This window comes from Amblyomma maculatum, chromosome 3, assembly GCF_055883805.1.
Source record: "Amblyomma maculatum isolate TAMU_Amacu chromosome 3, ASM5588380v1, whole genome shotgun sequence".
NCBI lineage: Eukaryota > Metazoa > Arthropoda > Arachnida > Ixodida > Ixodidae > Amblyomma > Amblyomma maculatum.
Window position 1 is genome coordinate 17,071,793 of NC_139346.1, and position 17,652 is coordinate 17,089,444.

The 17,652-nt window shown below is 47.8% G+C and overlaps 1 protein-coding gene and 1 pseudogene across 5 annotated transcripts in view; one reads left to right on the plus strand and one right to left on the minus strand.

Moving 5' to 3' along the window:
- Positions 1-17,652, minus strand: part of LOC146194276 (uncharacterized) — a 288,211-nt gene that overhangs the window by 173,092 nt on the left and 97,467 nt on the right. The gene's annotated exons all lie outside the window — the stretch shown is intronic.
- On the plus strand, positions 1,671-2,720 carry LOC146194278 (uncharacterized; annotated as a pseudogene).

Here is a 17,652-nt window from a genome sequence, read left to right on the forward strand (position 1 = left end):
AGTACTAAAACCATCTGGAGCGGTTCGTATTTGCGTTGACTTGACTCAAACAAAAGTGTACTTCGCGAACGCTATGTCATGCCGACTGATGATGATAGCCTCGGTCTTTTAGGTGGTGCGTCTGTGTTTTCGAAGTTCGACGCCAACTCTGGGTTCTGTCAGATTAAGTTGTCGCCCGAATGCCAGTTGCTAACTACGTTCATAACGCCAGTTGGGCGATACTGTTTTCAAAGACTGCCGTTTTGAATAACGTCGGCACCCGAGATCGTTCAGAAGAAAATGTCGCAGATACTTGAAGGAATCCCAGGCGGGATAAACCTGATGGATGATGTGCTCATTTGTGGTAACGACAAGGCTCAACATGACGAACGCCTGCGTCTAACTTTAGATCGTCTCGCCAGTGTCGGTGTTACGCTAAACAAAGAAAAGTGTTCCTTTGGGGTAACTGAAATAAAATTTCTTGTCTGTGTGCTTTAGTAAAGATGGCATCAAGCCGGATCCTAAAACGTTCGTGCTATCAAAGAACTGGTCACGCCAGCTAACGTGTCTTACATTCGACGGCTGCTCGGTATAGCTAATCATCTGGCAAGATTCATACCAGATTTGGCTTCGAAAACGGCGCCTTTACGTCACTTGCTTTTGAAGGGTTCCGAATGGACGTGGGGACCAGCCCAAGAGCAAGAGCTTTCGTACGTCAAAGACGTTTTCTCTTCGAAGCACGTCATGGCTAACTATGATGTAAAGTACCCTACGATTCTTTCCGCTGACGCGTCATCATTCGGTTTGGGGGCCGTATTGATACAAGTTCAACCAAACAATGAAAAAAGACCTGTTGCATTTGCGTAACGCTCGTTGACGCCTGCCGAAACCAGATACTCTCAGATTGAGAAGGAAGCGTTGGCAATGACTTGGGCGGCAGAACGATTCGAAGGGTACATCAAAGGTCTTGAAATTTTGTTTGAAACCGACCACAAACCACTTGTAACGTTGTTGGGAAAATCACTTTGGATGTTTTGCCTCCTCGTATTCAGCGCTTTCGCATGAGACTTATACGGTTCAACTTTACGGTTGTGCATGTCCCGGGTAAGAGCCTCGTTACTGCAGATGTATTGTCTAGAGCCCCGATTCAGGGAAACCAAATTGATGCTCATGCGCTGAGTATTGGCGAAGTCGCGAAATTCGTTTCGGGCTGTTTGACAAATGCCGTCGAGGCTAGCCTTTTTGAACGAGTCAAAGCTGAACAAGCAGCCGATGAAATCTGTCAAGCTCTCACAAAATTCAGCCTGGAAGGCTGGCCCAAGTTCTCATCGCTGTCGATGGTGTTGCGTCCATATTGGCGGGAAAGAGCAACGCTGACAGTCGCTGAAGGCGTGCTACTCAAAGGTGTGTGGCTGGTTATTCCACAAAAATTACGCGCAGAGGTCTTGACGCGCTTGCACGAGAGTCACCAAGGAATCGAGAAATGCAGAGCTCGAGCCAAAGAGTCCGTATGGTGGCCTGGGTTGAGTTGCCAGCTGAGAGCTTTGGTAACTGATTGCCCAGTGTGCGCGGAACACAGGCAATAAAAGTCGGAACCGATGATTCCGACAACTACTCCACAGCGTCCTTGGAAAAAGCTAGGTGTTGATCTCTGCCATATTAAGGGAAAATGGTATTTGGTGGCAGTAGATTATTTTTCTAGATACCCAGAGGTAGCCTTGCTATCTTCGACAAAAAGTGTCACTGTCATTATGCACCTCAAAAGTTTCTTTGCAAGACATGGCATACCAGAGGTTGTCATCTCGGATAATGGAACACAATTTGTATCTCAGGAATTTCAGTCTTTTGCTCGCGACTATGGCTGCCGCACTGTGACGACGAGCCCCAGATACCCTCAGGCAAATGGGGAAGTAGAAAGGATGGTCCAAACAATTAAACGGCTGATTATAAAAGCTAAGGACCCCTATCTTTCGCTGCTAGCGTACAGGGACACCCCAGGGCCACTGGGAAAAAGCCCTGCAGAGCTTCTGATGGGCAGGCGGCTACGCACAACAGTCCCTGTCCCTCCCAAGAGCCTTCTGCCCCAGAAGGTGAGCCGGAAAAAGTTCAGAGATCGCGATGTAACCATCCGACAGCGGCAGCGTAGGTACTTCAATAGTCGTCATAGGGCTCTTCCGCTGCCAGTCCTCAAACCAGGAGCGGACGTATGGGTGACAGACTGCAAAGTGAAAGCGCCAGTCTTACGTCCTGCACAACGTCCGAGGTTGTATGTAGCTAGAACTTCTACGGGTGTAGTTCTAAAAAAACAGGAAATTCCTGGTTCGCTTTGTTTCCCAGCAGAATGACTGCGAGGAAGAAGTAAGCAGCTATGAGTTTCCGCAGGCATATGATAGTCGGGTAGAAATGCAACAGGAAACTAATCCATCTAAACCGAAGGCACCTGCCGATCCATCTAATACCCCCTTGCCACAAACTAGCCCTCCTGGATATAGAACACGATTTGGCCGTCATGTCCGACCGCCAGACCGATATGGGTTCAATGACTGACTGTTATTTTGTTTTGAGCATTGGTTGCATCCATTAAAAAGTGTTCATCCTTTGTTGGTGGCAGTGCTAAGTTTGTTGCAAATGCCAGTGTATCTTTTCAGAGAAAAGGGGAGATGTGCTGATAGCGCCTGTGCCGCGTCTGAAACATTGTCTGTCCGTGACGTCACTGGTCACATGTGTGCTTGCTATATAAGATGCTGTTCGCGCGAAATAAAGGGTTGTTGTTATCGTGCCGGGATCGGGGCAAGTCTCAGCTCCTTCCTCCCGCTGCCCGGCCGCGCTAGGCGTCCGGCAAGGGACCAAACGCTACACGGCCGCGCTCGGCGTCCGGCCAGGGACCGAACGCGACAATTGATTTATCTAGAGTCACTCTGGAGGGCTCACCACTTGGGCGTCATTTCATGGGCTTTGTGGGAAGTCGGAAAAGTATACAACTCGCATCATCACTCCTTTGATACATTCTTCCACGTGTTTGTGCTTCCACCCAGTGCAGTTTGTGCAAGTAAGACGTAGGCGAAATATTCCTAGCGCGTTTTATTGCACGCTTCATGGTCTTTGCAACTATTTCATAATGTGCTGGGTGTGCACTGAACGCCTTCGAACTTGTAATTCATTACATATTGGTTTGTCCTCGAGGGATGGGCGGCTGAGCACGTGGATAACCGTGAAACTGTTATGTGGCGTTACATTTACCGTGAAACGAAACAGAGCATCCCTTTACATGCGGTCTGGCACACTGCACGCGTGATTTGAATGAAGTGATGGCTCTAGAAGGTAACTTTGCAGCGCCATGTGCGAACAACTGTAGCTAACGTGTACTGCGATGGTGGAGAAGCGTGGAATACTTGCCTGCTCACGCTCGTAGAGGAAAGCTGAGAGAGCGTGCGTTCTTACTTTTCCAATTGCTTTCCTAGCTCACACTAGCACTATCCTTACTCCATTGATCATATCAATCGTTCAATTCAAAGGAAACTAGCTCACTGTCTGTTCCGTCGACCCATCTCACAAATCCCGTCTTGATGCAGTATAGAAGGAAATTTTACTTAAGCTCAGCCGGTAGTCTGTAAACTGAGCGAGCCACTGCTTTTGCCCAACCTCATCAATAAGCGCGTCGGAGACGCCACTTAGAGTACGGATCACATCAGGCTGGTGGGATCCAATGTGTAAACGCTTTCCGAATATCTACTGTCTATTCGCGATTCCAGCAATTCATGCGGCACCAGGCGGTCAAACCATGCAACGCGCCAAAGAGGTCCAGTAGCAGACGCCCCTCGCTCGCGCTATGGAAACCCGTTAGCACAGCGCTCGTAGCACCGCGAAAAAGGAAACATACCAACGAAAAACTGATTCAGCAGCGTTTCGCAGTGCATATCAGCACAGTGGCACATAGTTTCATGTATTTCCTTCGTGCTCTAGTAATCGACGCAAGAGAATCGATGCATTTCCAATTTCCGCGGAACGCACTGAAAGTGCCGTCGACAATTCATATATACCCAAGCAGCACACATTGCCTGGACCACCTGGGCCCCGTATGGGCCAGTTGGGCTTAGACAACCACAATAACACCCATGAGTGCCCCCTTTAGGGATCAAGCTGGGCTTGTCCCTGCTTTATCCATCTGGGAATCATATAGGCGTGGAAAGGGCTGAGTACATATTCCCACATCAAGCCCTCAAGGGTCCCGCTTGGGGAATTTTACGGCCGATGCAAAGAAAACTTGGGCTTTGGTAGAAAACGCCTGGACTAATCTAATTGGGGCTGCCCACTCAAAAGCCCAATAGGTCCCGCATGGGCCGCGGCAGGGCTCAATTCGAGTATGCCCGCGCACTGCCTACATGGCACCCTCGGGGGGTACTTGAGGGAAGGCCCGACCGAAATGTGGGCTTCGTGCAGATTATTACTGGGCTGCCCCAAATGGGGCTGCCCACCAAAAACCTAGATAATTTCCGCATGACCTGTAGCGGGACAGGAAAGTGCTCCTTCCCGCTTCTGCCCGCTTCGGTTTCTTGCGGGGAACTTTAGGGCAGATCTAATACAAATGTTGGCCTAAAGCGAATAGAAGACGGGCTACACCGAACGGGGCTCCCCACTCAAAAGCCGAATAGCTCCCGCATGGTTTCCGGTCGGGCATGTCCCCACGCTGCCCACATGGGTATTTTTGGGGTACTTGCGGGCAAATGCAACCTATATTCGTAATCCATGCGGTAAAAATAAGATCAGCGAAATCGGGGCTGCCCATGAGAGGCCGCAGTGGGCCCCAAATTAGCCGTAGGCGGGCTTGCCGCTCTGAAACGTCTCCACCGTATCTTTAACGCACCATTTTATTTATGCAATTGATGTTATAAAGGCCGCTAATTGTCTCTTCGGGAGGTTTATGATAACTGCCCTAAGCATATCATGCCATGAATAAAGACTATTTTTACTCTAAAAACACAGTTAATAATGCAGTATTGGCAGGAAATATGCAGCATTAACTCTTCCGCTTTACGAGTATGTACTGAACCACCTCCAAATTTTTCCTGCGTCATTATTCTACACACAACACCGAAATATATATTCAGACCAACATTTCGGGGGTGATGTGGGACGGCGCGCATTATTGTAGTGCTGGGAATAAATTTCTCTTGTGTAACTAAGTGTCGAATACAAGTTAAAGAAATAGTGCTCAATGTTTCACGCTTCATTAATGAAACTTGGGTAGCCCCGAAAATGCCAGGTTTAACCCATGAGGGCAGCACGCAGTAAAGCCCGAAGCGGATTGGCCTGCGCAAAGCCCGCGCCAGTACAACTCCGGTATAAGAGGGATTTATCAACCTAAAATTAAAACCTTGGTCAACGGGGCGGCACCACTTACCCATTACAGATTTTGGTATGCTGCCCACATTCGGCTATCTGGGCTGAATGCGAGCAGCCCTATTTGGGCTGCCCACGTGAATACAGATTGAGACCGATCGCACCAAAATTGGGCAGCCCTCACGGGGCCACTATAGGTACGTGTTGCAAATCCCGCATGGGGCCCAAATGGGCTCCCCTCCCCCCCACCCGGGCCCGACGCGGGCCCCCACGTCATATACCACTTTCTGCTACTTAGGTATAGCCTCGTCGGTTTTTGTTGTACGATTTCTTTCCTGGTATCAACTGCCTTCTACAGGCACGGAACACCTACGGATAAGTATCGGTAAACAATACGTACTATGCAGCTCGACTTCTCGCGTCGCATACATAAGTAGATATCAGCGCACGTATGAACTCTTAGTTGTGACAGCTTAATCATAGCGCTTTTTAGCCTCATTCTGCTCAGAACGTCATCACCAAATACGCGTAAGGGAGCAGTCTACGACGATCGCTGAATTCTTCGCAGCGTCAAGCAGGCGTCTCAAGATCTGCAGGCCACGCAGCGCGTAACACTGTGCTCGATCTTGGACGGTGCACGTAACGAGAATTGGTCCCGTTGCGTGATCGCTCGCCTATACATAGAGAAGGAGATTGGTAAAGAGCGGACACTCTCATAGGGCCCAGCGGCCCATTTGACTGTAGCGCACCAAGCGGCCGGCGGCAACTACTTCCGGTCTTGCTGAAAGGCGCGCGATTTGAATGCTATCATGCGCTGCGTTCTTCCCTGCCCTTTTGGCGCATTATTTTGGTTTTACATGGTCTGCTAGGGTTTCTATTCATTTTCAGCATGCATAACAACATGAAAACGAGATTCCAAGTTCTCTAAACTGGCCATCAATGCAGCTGCGCCACAGCCTTTGCAAAACGATATTGCAGAAAAGACGCCAAGCGCTTTGTGAAATGAACATTTATTTTGCTGCATATAAAACACTTAAGAGGTGCAACAGATGTAGATGGATGCATTGACAAACCTTGGAACACATTAGACGATGTGCAAAATACAGAAAAATAAAAATACACAAGGCGAGAACAGCACTTAGGTAGAGACAAAAAATAGCATAACGTTGATTTCCAAATTATGGCAAATGATATGTAACAAAACAGGCATTATACATAAACTACACAGTCTCAGTCGCGGCTACCTTAGCAAGGGTAACTTGTATTGCTCAGGGCAGAGAGAAGTACTGACGCTTGGGGGAAGGCCACTCCGTTCACTCGTCGCATCTGCCGCGCTTCGGCTGCAGTCCGTGGGTCCATTCAATGCTGTTGGAAAAGGAATGAACATGATGCAGAAGGTTGCAATGAAATGTAAGCCCACTGCACGGCGCACACATCTTTGCATGTGGGAGCGTACTGAGCAGCAGTTATGGTCCAGAACAGAAAAGCTGTCATTTGTAAAATTGATACAAAAGCTACTCTTGCAACGTAGAGGTCAGGAAATGCAGGTTAAGCGAAATTATCTGAAAATGCATTTTTACAGTGCGTGAAATAACAGCCACTAAACTAACAATACTCCTCAAAAGCACTGAATAGCTGAAGCAGTGAAGCTTGCAGCATAAAACATCTCACTTTAACGTTGTCCCGTTACATGCAACGCGACACCACGCAAAACTAGCCGTTCGCAAAACCGCGGCCGGCGAGCACGCCATGTTGTCTTGCCCTTCATACGCGACTTTGTGAAGCGCGGACCGCCGTGCGGAGCTAAACTGCCCAAAATGCCTCGCAGTTTGACAAGAATGAAACATTTATCACCTTGCGGTTGCCCTGTTAAACGCGACACCATGCAGAACTAGCCGTTCGCGCAACCGCCTCACGCCATGTCACGTTACGGCGGCGGCCAGCACGCCTTGTCATGCCTGTTAGCTTGCCCTTCACGCGCGACTTTGTGAAGCGCAGTCGCCGCCATAGTGATCTAAACTGCCTGCAATTCTGCGCAGTTTGACAAGAAAGTCAAGAATGCAACATTTCCCACCTTACCGTCGCCCTGTTAAACGCGACACTCAGGAAAACTTGTCGTTCGGCAAACCGCATCAGGCCTGGCCGCGCCGGCCGGCTACGCCATGTTGACGCAACGGCGTGCCTTGGTGCTTCGCATGCCACTTTGGCCAGTGTGCTGAGATAAACTGTTCGAAATGCAGCTCAGTTTCGCAGGAACACAACATATTAAACCTCGCCGCGGTTGGAAACTGCTGGAGCAACACGAACTGCGCCTGAACTTCTCTATGCCTGAACAGCCGGCGCGCCTGTTCACGAGCTGCGAAACTTAATTGGCAACGGCCGGCGTGGTCATGGTAAACTGCTTCAAATGCAGCGTAGTTCAGAAAAAAACGTTGCTCACCTTGACGTCGTTCCAAACCGCAGTCGTTCCGCGTAGCAGCCCATGAGAGATAAAATATGCGGTCTGTGCCACACAGGCGCGGCGAGGCACGAGCAGACAACTGCTCGCTCCCTTCGACAGCTTTTTGTCGTCTGCTCCGGCGGGCTACCGCTGCAGCGAGTGCCGTCGCGCGCGCGTCCGCGCATGTCCGCGCAGGTGCCGCCATCCATCAATCGGCGGCAGCGCAACAAGTCGCGCGTCATTTCCTGGGGCCAGTTTTCGCCGAGTGTCCGCTCTTTACTAATCTCTTTCTCTATGGCCTATATGCGGCCGCTCACTTTCCGCGTCGCAGCTTATCACACTTGAATAAGCCCCCCGAATCGATATAGCAAAGTAGAGTTCTGAGCTAGTTGGTAATACATGATAAGTGGGAGGCTTAGCGCGGAACAAACAAGGACAAGAGAGGCACACAGGACGAGCGCTAACTTACAACTGAAAATTGGAAGGAAAAATGTACGAACTCGAGGAAAAATATGTGCGCATGCTCTATAAAGCCCTGAATTTGCATGACTGGAAAGATAATTCAATATAATCTAGGGCCACCCAAAGGCAGATAAAACAGAAGAAATGGAGAAGAAATACCGGAAGCATACAAAAAAACTTACACAGCATTTAAAAACAATGCTTCCTTTTTCAACAGAATAACCGACGTTTCACTGACACACTTATCGGTTCCTAATCTATGGATGAATGACGCCTCAAGAAGCTCTCTTGCTAATTGCACCTTAGACAAGGTCAATGTACAACTGGTCGCGCAACTCGGAAGAAAACGCGTGCAGCTGCCTACTGCCAGCGGCATCAACTCGATGATGAGGGCTCCTGCGAACTGTGAGGCAAATTACTAACGCACAGAAAATAAGATCTGCCAGAACTCCAAAGAACTAGAAAGTAAACATAATATTCGCGCTCAGGAATGAATGCAGTTTTTGTTTCTTGCGTAAGAAAAAACGTGTCACGTTTTTAATAATATTTTAACTTGTTTCTAACGGCCTCTCTCGGCCACTTATTATCTGCTGCGTAGTTGCCCAAAGCTCAGATATGGTTCAGACTGTTCAGACCAAAGCTTTTTGCATCTGCGGAATGGGTGCGTCGTCGGCCCCGGTTCAACGTTCATCGTTGCGTGCTGCGTACAGAGTGGGTTATCTGTAACAAACAGTCAGTATTTCATTCTGCTGGTTTTGGTAGAGCTTTACTGCAAGGCGAAGACTGTCTGTGCTCGATGAGAAACTGATTACCGCTGCATGTGCGCATTTCCGGACGATGGGACAATGCTGCGTCACAGCTCGGCGGCTCGGCTCGGCCTCCCAGGCACGTCGCAAAAGTGGTGGCTTGTTTTACGGATACACGTCTGCATGAGCGGCGTATCGCTGCATGTTTTAATTGAGCGGTGAAAGTGAGATTTTATTGCCCCCAAGAAGCGTGTCGATTGCTCAAAGCCTTCCGTTCCGCTCCCCTTGCTGCGTGTTTTGCTTACTGCGTCGTATTACCGCACCAACGTTCGCTGAACGTGCTTTAGCTGTTATTACAGTGATGTTCCTATTGTCAATGGGATCTTTCTCATGAACATGTTAAATGCTTAAGTTGTAAATTTGTAACCTCACATTGACTCCTTTCAGTGGCAAATGAAGCGCGAGTAAAATATGAGAATCATGAACAGGGCAAGATTTATTGGAGCGAAGCTATATCGTAGATATTTTCACTTCTCAGACGCATTAACTTCTAAATACTAGCAATCCCAATTTGAATTGCTTACCTAAGCTCTTACAGGTTGGCGTTCTAGCGCTAGCGTTAGTTATTCCGTTCGTTTGTTTTTGTTGTTCTTTGACGCTGATATGTATACTTTGTTTGTTAGCAAGATCTTTTACCCTTTTATAATCTCACCGCGTCTCGTTTGGAGACCTACGCTCAGGTCATTTTGTTATCACGAGGAGTTTATGAAGACCGTGACGAATGAGCGGTGGTCGCTCTCCTATACTTAGATTTCATTGTCGTGAAGCGTCTATGTAAGTAATCGTGAATTAATAAAGCCTGGCTTTCTGTGCAGCGCAGCTTCACTCATTTATGCCCTTAGTGAAATGCCTCAAGCCATGTGATTCTATCCATGTGCTTGCCGAATTCACTTGAAGGTCCTTGTTCACAAACGTGCCCGAAGAAATAAGCCCCAGAATGCGTTTACATGACGCGCGACGAAAGACTAGGCTAACGACGACGGAGGCAGAACGATGCTATAATAAGGTGGTTAAAGATGCCGTAACATTTCAGTTAACGTAAAACTTGACAGTAGAAATCCATGTCAAGTAAAGTTGGCTGAACAGTTACGGTGTCCATTTTTCTGCCTTATCCGAGCATCGTTCTGCCTCCGTCGTTGTTGGCCTTGTTTTTCGTTAAGTAAAAAGACGATCAAATTCCCCGCCAAAAGTACGTCCCTGTGACGTCACAAGCAACGTCACGTGTTTGTTATGCCTCACAGTTCGCAGGGGGCGCTGGGAAACTAAAGCCTCGCTCAGAGTCGACACGCAGGCTTCTATGGGAGTTACGCTACCATTTGTTCTTCTACCATGCCTTAGACCGACCAAGAACTTTTGTTTGCCCGAAAAGTGGATGGCAGTTGCAACTTAAACAATGCCTAGGCAGGTTATTAGATTGGGACGATTGGGCTCGTCCTGTGTGCCTCTTGTCCTTGTTTGTTCCGCGCTAAGCCTCCCACTTATCATGAATCGATATAGTTTTGTCGGCGACAGGTCTGTGACGACTAGTAACGGTGAACCGATCGAACCACGGCATCTTTTTTTCTTTAATGTATTCTGAAATAAACTATAATACCGCAGGGACAAAGCCGGCTTTGCATGGCGCTCATTTGGTCAAGTGCTCGCATGCATATCGCATCTCGCCAATTACCAAAGCAGCTGTGAAGGTATCCAGAATTAGCTCATCTTTTGAGCTCAAGTTCCTGATGACCCTTCATACGTCTTGCCACAATCAATTTTAGTTCTAGGATATTCCATACATTAAGTAATGCCGAAAGTTGGGCGAGTTGGTTAACATTCATGATGGAAAATAGCGCGAAAGTACACGAAGGACGGAAGGAAATGTCCGTGTCCTACTTCCTTCCGTCCTTCGAGTACTTTCGCGCTATTTTCCATCATGGATATTCCATACATGTTATATATGCTGAAGTAAATGTGAAGTAAACATTGCACATCAAGAAAAGGATATCAGTAAAACAAATGAATATTTTTGCAGATATATCCACACATTACCTCATCAACTGCAGCATAAGTAAACCCTGTGAATAAGTGAAAATGAATGCAGATTGGCCATACAAAACTGATGCACACAACCTTCCTTGCATATACTTAGAGTTTACTTTCTTGTACACCTGGCAATTAACTGCAAGAAATGATTTGCGGCTGCTCTAAAGGCTGTCTCATAAAAGAGCTGTCATGAGGAGTTTTATCAGCTGTACGAGCAAGCCCGCGCACTCATTAGTTTTTCATGTTTGATGACACACTATTGAAGGAGATGGCTTTCTCGACAGCAGCTAGTATCTACTTAATTCCACAGCTTCTTGAACTTTTTCTGCATATGCAGTGCACACGAGTATTGCAAGTGTGCATAAGCACTTACCAGAATGAATGGAAAATGTATACACAGTATCAAAGAAAACCAAACAAGGGTTGAGCATGAGTCTCAGTTTACAAGCAAACATTTCCATAAGAGGATCAGTATTTACCTGGAAGAAGAGAAGTCATCTTGTTGAAATGCTTGCTTGCGAACTGAGGCTTCCCCTCAAATCTTGTTTTTCTTTGATATCTAGATGTCCAACGCTTCCATCTGTCACTTTTCTAATGATTTTTCCTCTGCTAAATACAAGATTAAAGGCAAATCATCTGGCACAAGCAGTAATTGCCATGTGCCTCCTGCACGTGATATCAGATTGCTTGTTCTCTTTACAGCAAAGCATTTTCAACATTTACGCCCAGCTACACGTTCTGCTGCAATGTCCTGATAAGCGCTAAATAAACCACACAGTCTCGACAACATGTTAGCTCTGAAAGGTGTCACAAACTGCCTTCAGTAAACTTGCACACTTGTGTTAACAAAGCACTACTGCATCAATGTGCCCCGCCGGGGTGGTGCAGTGGTAAGACGCCCGAATACTGTGCCGGAGTACCCGGGTTCGATCCCGAACCCTGCGTTTCGATGGAGGCGAAACGAAGAGGCGTCTGTTAGCTGTGCGATGCCAGCGCACGTTAAAGATCCCCAGGTGGTCGAAATTACTCCGTAGCCCTCCACTACGGCTCCCCTTTCTCTCTTTCCACTTTCGCTCCCACCTTCCTCCCTTCCCTTACGGCGCGGTTCAGGTGTCCACAGCTAAAAAATGTGACAGATACTGCGCCTTTTCCTTCCTGTGAACAATTATTATTATTAAATAGTAGCGACCTACTGTACATGACTGTGTCTGCGCCGGACATATAGTTCTCTTGAAACTTATTGTTTTCTGCACCATTCTCACTTTTCCAGTTTACATCTTTTGAAGCTATGTAGGCAACAGCAGCAAGCGTGGCATTGTTCGAATTGTGCGAAACTATAAATGAGCATCAGGTAAAGAAAGAACATGAGATATGGCAGCTATGTACCATACAGCATAAGTACGCATTATTAGCTGCTCTGCAGTGCAACTTACATGAAAGGCAAAACTACTTACCACATACAGACAAGATAATCAGCACAGCCTTTGCCTGGAACATAGTGTTTCCGGAGTCACTGAGGCCACACTATGCTTTCATTTGGAGTTGACACATGAGTATCATCTACCAATGTTTAATATTTAGAGCAGTGTTTTCCTGCTACAACTTCAGCATTGCTGGGATCAGCTTGCTGTTAGCAGGAACTGTGTTGTTTTCTCATGAGAACGCACAGTCAGACATTATACATGAATTATTATTATTAAAAACCAGTGTATGATACGCTAGTATCATACACTGGTTCATATACGCCCCACTATATGAACTACATCAAAAACAAATACAGCAGCAGTTTCTCCGGTAAGGTATAGAACCCTCTCCCGTCGGGAGGCTGTCTTGCCACTTGCCTTCTGCACCCTGTCGCCCCATCGACACACGCGTTGCTAGTCAAATTCAATTCAATTTCAATTTCATTTCCCAGAATGTTCTGGTCGGCTGCCTGGCTAAAAGCTGTGAGTGAACAGCTTGACGAGACACACGCAGCCGTTATAAGGCAGGCCAGCTTACAATAAAATATACATACATATTAAGAAGCGAAGAGAGGATAACCGATGGTCGCTTAGGGTAACAAACTGGATTCCAAGGGAAGCAAAGCTTAGCAGGGGGTGACAGAAAGTTAGGTGAGCGGATGAGGTTAAGAAGTTCGCAGGGGTCAAGTGGATGCAGCTAGCACAGAACCAGAATTATGGGAGAAATATGGGAGAGGCCTTCGCCCTGCAGTGGGCATAGTCGGGCTGATGATGATGATGATGAAGAAGCAAATACATTTTTTTCATGTCCTAAATGCAGTTAACCGGATCACTAATGTAAGTAATGCAATGCAAACATAGGTACATCACAACAGAATCTAAATATCAGTTCTGCAATCAAAGCAAATCTAGCAGGATATACTCACAGAATCACTGAAAAAAAAGACCGCATATAGTACATACGTTAACAACGCTTTAAGTGCGAAATTATAACAGAGGCCATGAATGAAAATATCAGAGAACTTTATAACTGTGGAAGATACTATCGCTTTACATGATGACAAAACACTGACGCAGTGCAGCTTTAGTGGACTGATTTATGTCTTCTATTTATTTAAAATTGTGGGAAGAGTATATTCTAATGTCTGCAGCCTATAGTCCGTGCAAAAAAATGGTACCAGCCACTTACATGTGTTCATTAGATGTCTATTTTCTTCCAACAGGGTGGCATCTTTAACCCCTTCAGGCGCTGCGTCCACATATGTGGACGCGACCCAAATGTCGTCGTAGCTTGCTCGCAAGGCGTGTTCCCACCTTTGAATTTGGCGCACAAAACAACTGGCCCTTCCCTGTCAAGTATGTGGCGCCATCTGTTGCAGGTACATCGAAATGTGTTTGTAAACAAGAAGTCAAGATGGACGTCTCCACTTTTTACGGCGGGGCGAGTAAGTTGATCTTATTTTCGCGTGCTCTCTTTCCAAATGGTCGTGAAAAACGGAATTTGTCATGTGAAATATGCCAGTAAGGTAATGTAGAAGAGGCATACTGTATTTCATTACCGTAGGCAAAGAAGGAATGCTTCGGTGGGCTATCAGAATTGCGCGTCCACAAACGTGGACATGGCGCCTTAGTGCCGAAAATATTGTTACGAGACACCGATCTGTGCGCACGAGAAAAACGAGGACAAGGAACAGGAAAACGAGGCACGCGCGCTCGCTCGAGTAAGAAATCATTGACGTGGTTCGTGTTGTCCTCGTGCTTCTCGTTCGAGGGGAAGTTCTGATGGGAAGGTTTCAGAAAATGGCGACATTGTTCTTGTGCGCTGGCATGACAACGGTATTGTGAACATGGCTTCAACCGCCGTGGGCTTAGGCGAAGCAGGCACTGTATGAAGGTGGAGCGAGTCTTCTAAATCACACATCGACATTGAATGCCCTCAAGTCATCCTCGAGTACAACAAGTACATGAGAGGTGTCGACAAGATGGATTTTTTGATGTCCCTCTACCCACTGCGCACAAGAACAAGGAAGTGGCCGGTGCGAGTAATATCGCATTTTGTTTCATTTGCTCTTTGCAACAGTTGGTTGGAGTACATCAGAGATGCAAGCAATATGCAACTGCCTAAAAAAAGCACATTAGATTTGCTCGCATTTCAGAGTGATGTGGCTAATAGCTTAGTCGCCTGCAACAAAGCACCCCCAAAGAAGCGAGGCCGACCGAGCAACGAAGGTCCACAGGAGATCAACAAGAATCCTCACAATGCAGAGCCATTGCCAACAAGCACAACGCGCTATGATGGCACGAACCACTGGCCCCAGGTTATAAGCATACCAGACGCACAACGATGCAGACGCCAGGGCTTCATTCGAAGAGCCGCGTTCGCTGCCGCAAATGCGGAATTTTTCTTTGCCTGTCGTCACAGAATGACTGTTTTTATCTATTTCATAAGCCTTGAACAAGTGGCTACTCTTCTGTACCTTAGGTATTTTCAGAGTAAAACATTTATTCATTCCTCATACTTAGTAGAGAATACAAGAAAATGTTGTAGTGTTTGCACTCATGTAGGAGCTTTGAGGCGCCATGTCCACAGACGTGGACGCAAATAAAATGGGCTCAAATATGAAAATTTTGGCGTAATTTCTTGCACTTGACTTCTGTCTGGTGTACTGATCATGAATAACACAAGGAAAAATTTTCCTTTCAGAAAATTTAATTCGCGCCTGAAGGGGTTAATCATAGTTCTGAAGCTGGAAGGAAAATAATATTGTCACGTAGTGGTGACGAGGTCGACGACACAAATGAAGGGTCGATGATTGCACTAAAGAAACTCTTTATTTGGGCTGACTTGCGCCCGCAAAAGAACTACGCAACTCGGCGGCGGCGATAGGAACAAACGTGCTCGTTGATCGGCAACGCTCAATTTAAAGGCTGGACAGAACAATCTAGATAACGTCGCAAACAGCTACCAGCACGGGCTGGAACATTGTGGAAAGACACCCGAGTGGCCGGAACCTTCCAGACAGATCTCGGTGCGTCTTGCGCTACAACAAAACTGATAAAGGTGTGACTCGTGACATCGAGCAGTAACAAACAAAGTTTACAGAACTGATACGCGGTCCAGAATCAGAGTGATAAGCCTGTATGCCGGCGGCTGTTAAAAAAACAACAAATACTGTTTTGCAGGTTTCGCGGCATTACTCCCCCCTTAAAAAAACATCGCCTCGATGTTTCAAAACAAAGAAACTTAAACATAAACACTGCAAAGTTTAAACACTACTGATTCTTTAACGCGCGTAATATGGCTTCAGTCGTACAACATGTACAATTTCTGGGCGTGCGCGTCGCCGTTGTGATGCTGATGTTCCGTCGGGAATGACTTCATAGTCCAGGGGTCCGACGCGGCGAAGGATTTCGTATGGCCCAAAGTATCGACGCAACAACTTTTCACTTAATCCGCGACGGCGAATTGGTGTCCAAACCCACACTTGGTCTCCTGGATTGTACTCTGCGTGGCGTCGTCGTAAATTGTATCGTCGGCTGTCGGTGCGCTGTTGGTCTTTAATACGCAGCCGTGCGAGTCGTCGGGCTTCCTCTGCACGCTGCAGGTAGGCGGCGACGTCAAGGTTGTCTTCGCTGGTTACGTGCGGCAGCATTGCGTCGAGCGTCGTCGTGGGCTCCCTGCCGTACACAAGCTTAACGGGGTCGCTCTTGTCGTCTCCTGGACTGACGTGTTATACGCGAAGATCATGTACGGCAAGATGGCGTCCCAGGTCTTGTGTTCAGCGTCGACGTACATAGCGATCATGTCCGCGATCGTTTTGTTCAGGCGCTCCGTAAGGCCATTGGTCTGGGGATGGTACGCAGTTGTTCGTCGATGGCTTGTGTGACTGTATTCCAGGATGGCTTGCGTCAACTCTGCCGTAAACGCCGTTCCCCTGTCCGTGATGAGCACTTCTGGGGCGCCGTGTCGCAAGAGAATTTGTTCGACAAAAAATTTGGCGACTTCTGCCGCGGTACCATTTGGTAGTGCTCTTGCTTCGGCGTAACGGGTAAGGTAGTCAGTGGCCACGATGATCCACTTGTTACCCATAGACGAAGATGGAAAGGGGCCGAGGAGATCCATCCCAATTTGTTGAAAGGGCAGGATTGGGGGCGGAATCGGGTTTAGTATTCCTGCTGGTCTGTTCGGCGGCGTCTTGCGTCGTTGGCACTCACGACACGTCTTCACGTAGTGGGCAACTTCGGCAGGCAGTCGCGGCCAGTAATACTTTTCCTGGATTCGACGCAACGTGCGCGCAAATCCGAGGTGGCCTGCTGTGGGCTCATCGTGCAACGCCTGCAGAATTTCTTCCCGAAGGGTTTTAGGTACTACGAGAAGCTGCGCGGTCTTGTTAGGTGCGAAGTTCTTCTTCACGAGGAGGCCATTGCTTAACGTGAAGGATGATAAATGTCGCCTGAACACACCAGGAGGGGAAGCGGTCTTTCCTTCCAAGTAAACGGCTAGCGCTTTCAGCTCAGGGTCTGATCGCTGTTGTTCTGCGAAACTGCTGGCGCTTACCGGTCCCAAAAAGGCGTCGTCGTCATCGTCCTTCGGGGGAGCATCGACCGGAGCGCGGGATAAGCAGTCTGCGTCTGAATGCTTCCGGCCCGACTTATAGATTACAGTCATGTCAAATTCTTGAAGTCGTAGGCTCCATCTGGCAAGGCGGCCGGAAGGATCTTTCAAATTAGCCAGCCAGCAGAGCGCGTGATGGTCGCTTACCACCTTGAATGGTCGGCCGTATAGGTATGGACGAAACTTAGAAGTGGCCCAGATGATTGCAAGGCACTCCTTCTCGGTCGTCGAGTAATTGACTTCGGCTTTTGTGAGGGATCTGCTAGCGTAGGCGATTACTTTCTCCTGTCCGGCACACTTCTGGACAAGAACGGCTCCTAGGCCCACACTGCTCGCGTCGGTGTGAATTTCGGTCTCGGCGTTTTCATCAAAGTGGCCAAGTACAGGAGGGCATTGCAGGCGGCGCTTAGGTTCGTCGAAGGCTTCTCCTTGCGGCGCTTCCCATTTGAAAGGTACGTCAGCCTTTGTAAGCTGCGTCAACGGTTCGGCGATCCGCGAAAAGTTTCTGACAAATCGTCGATA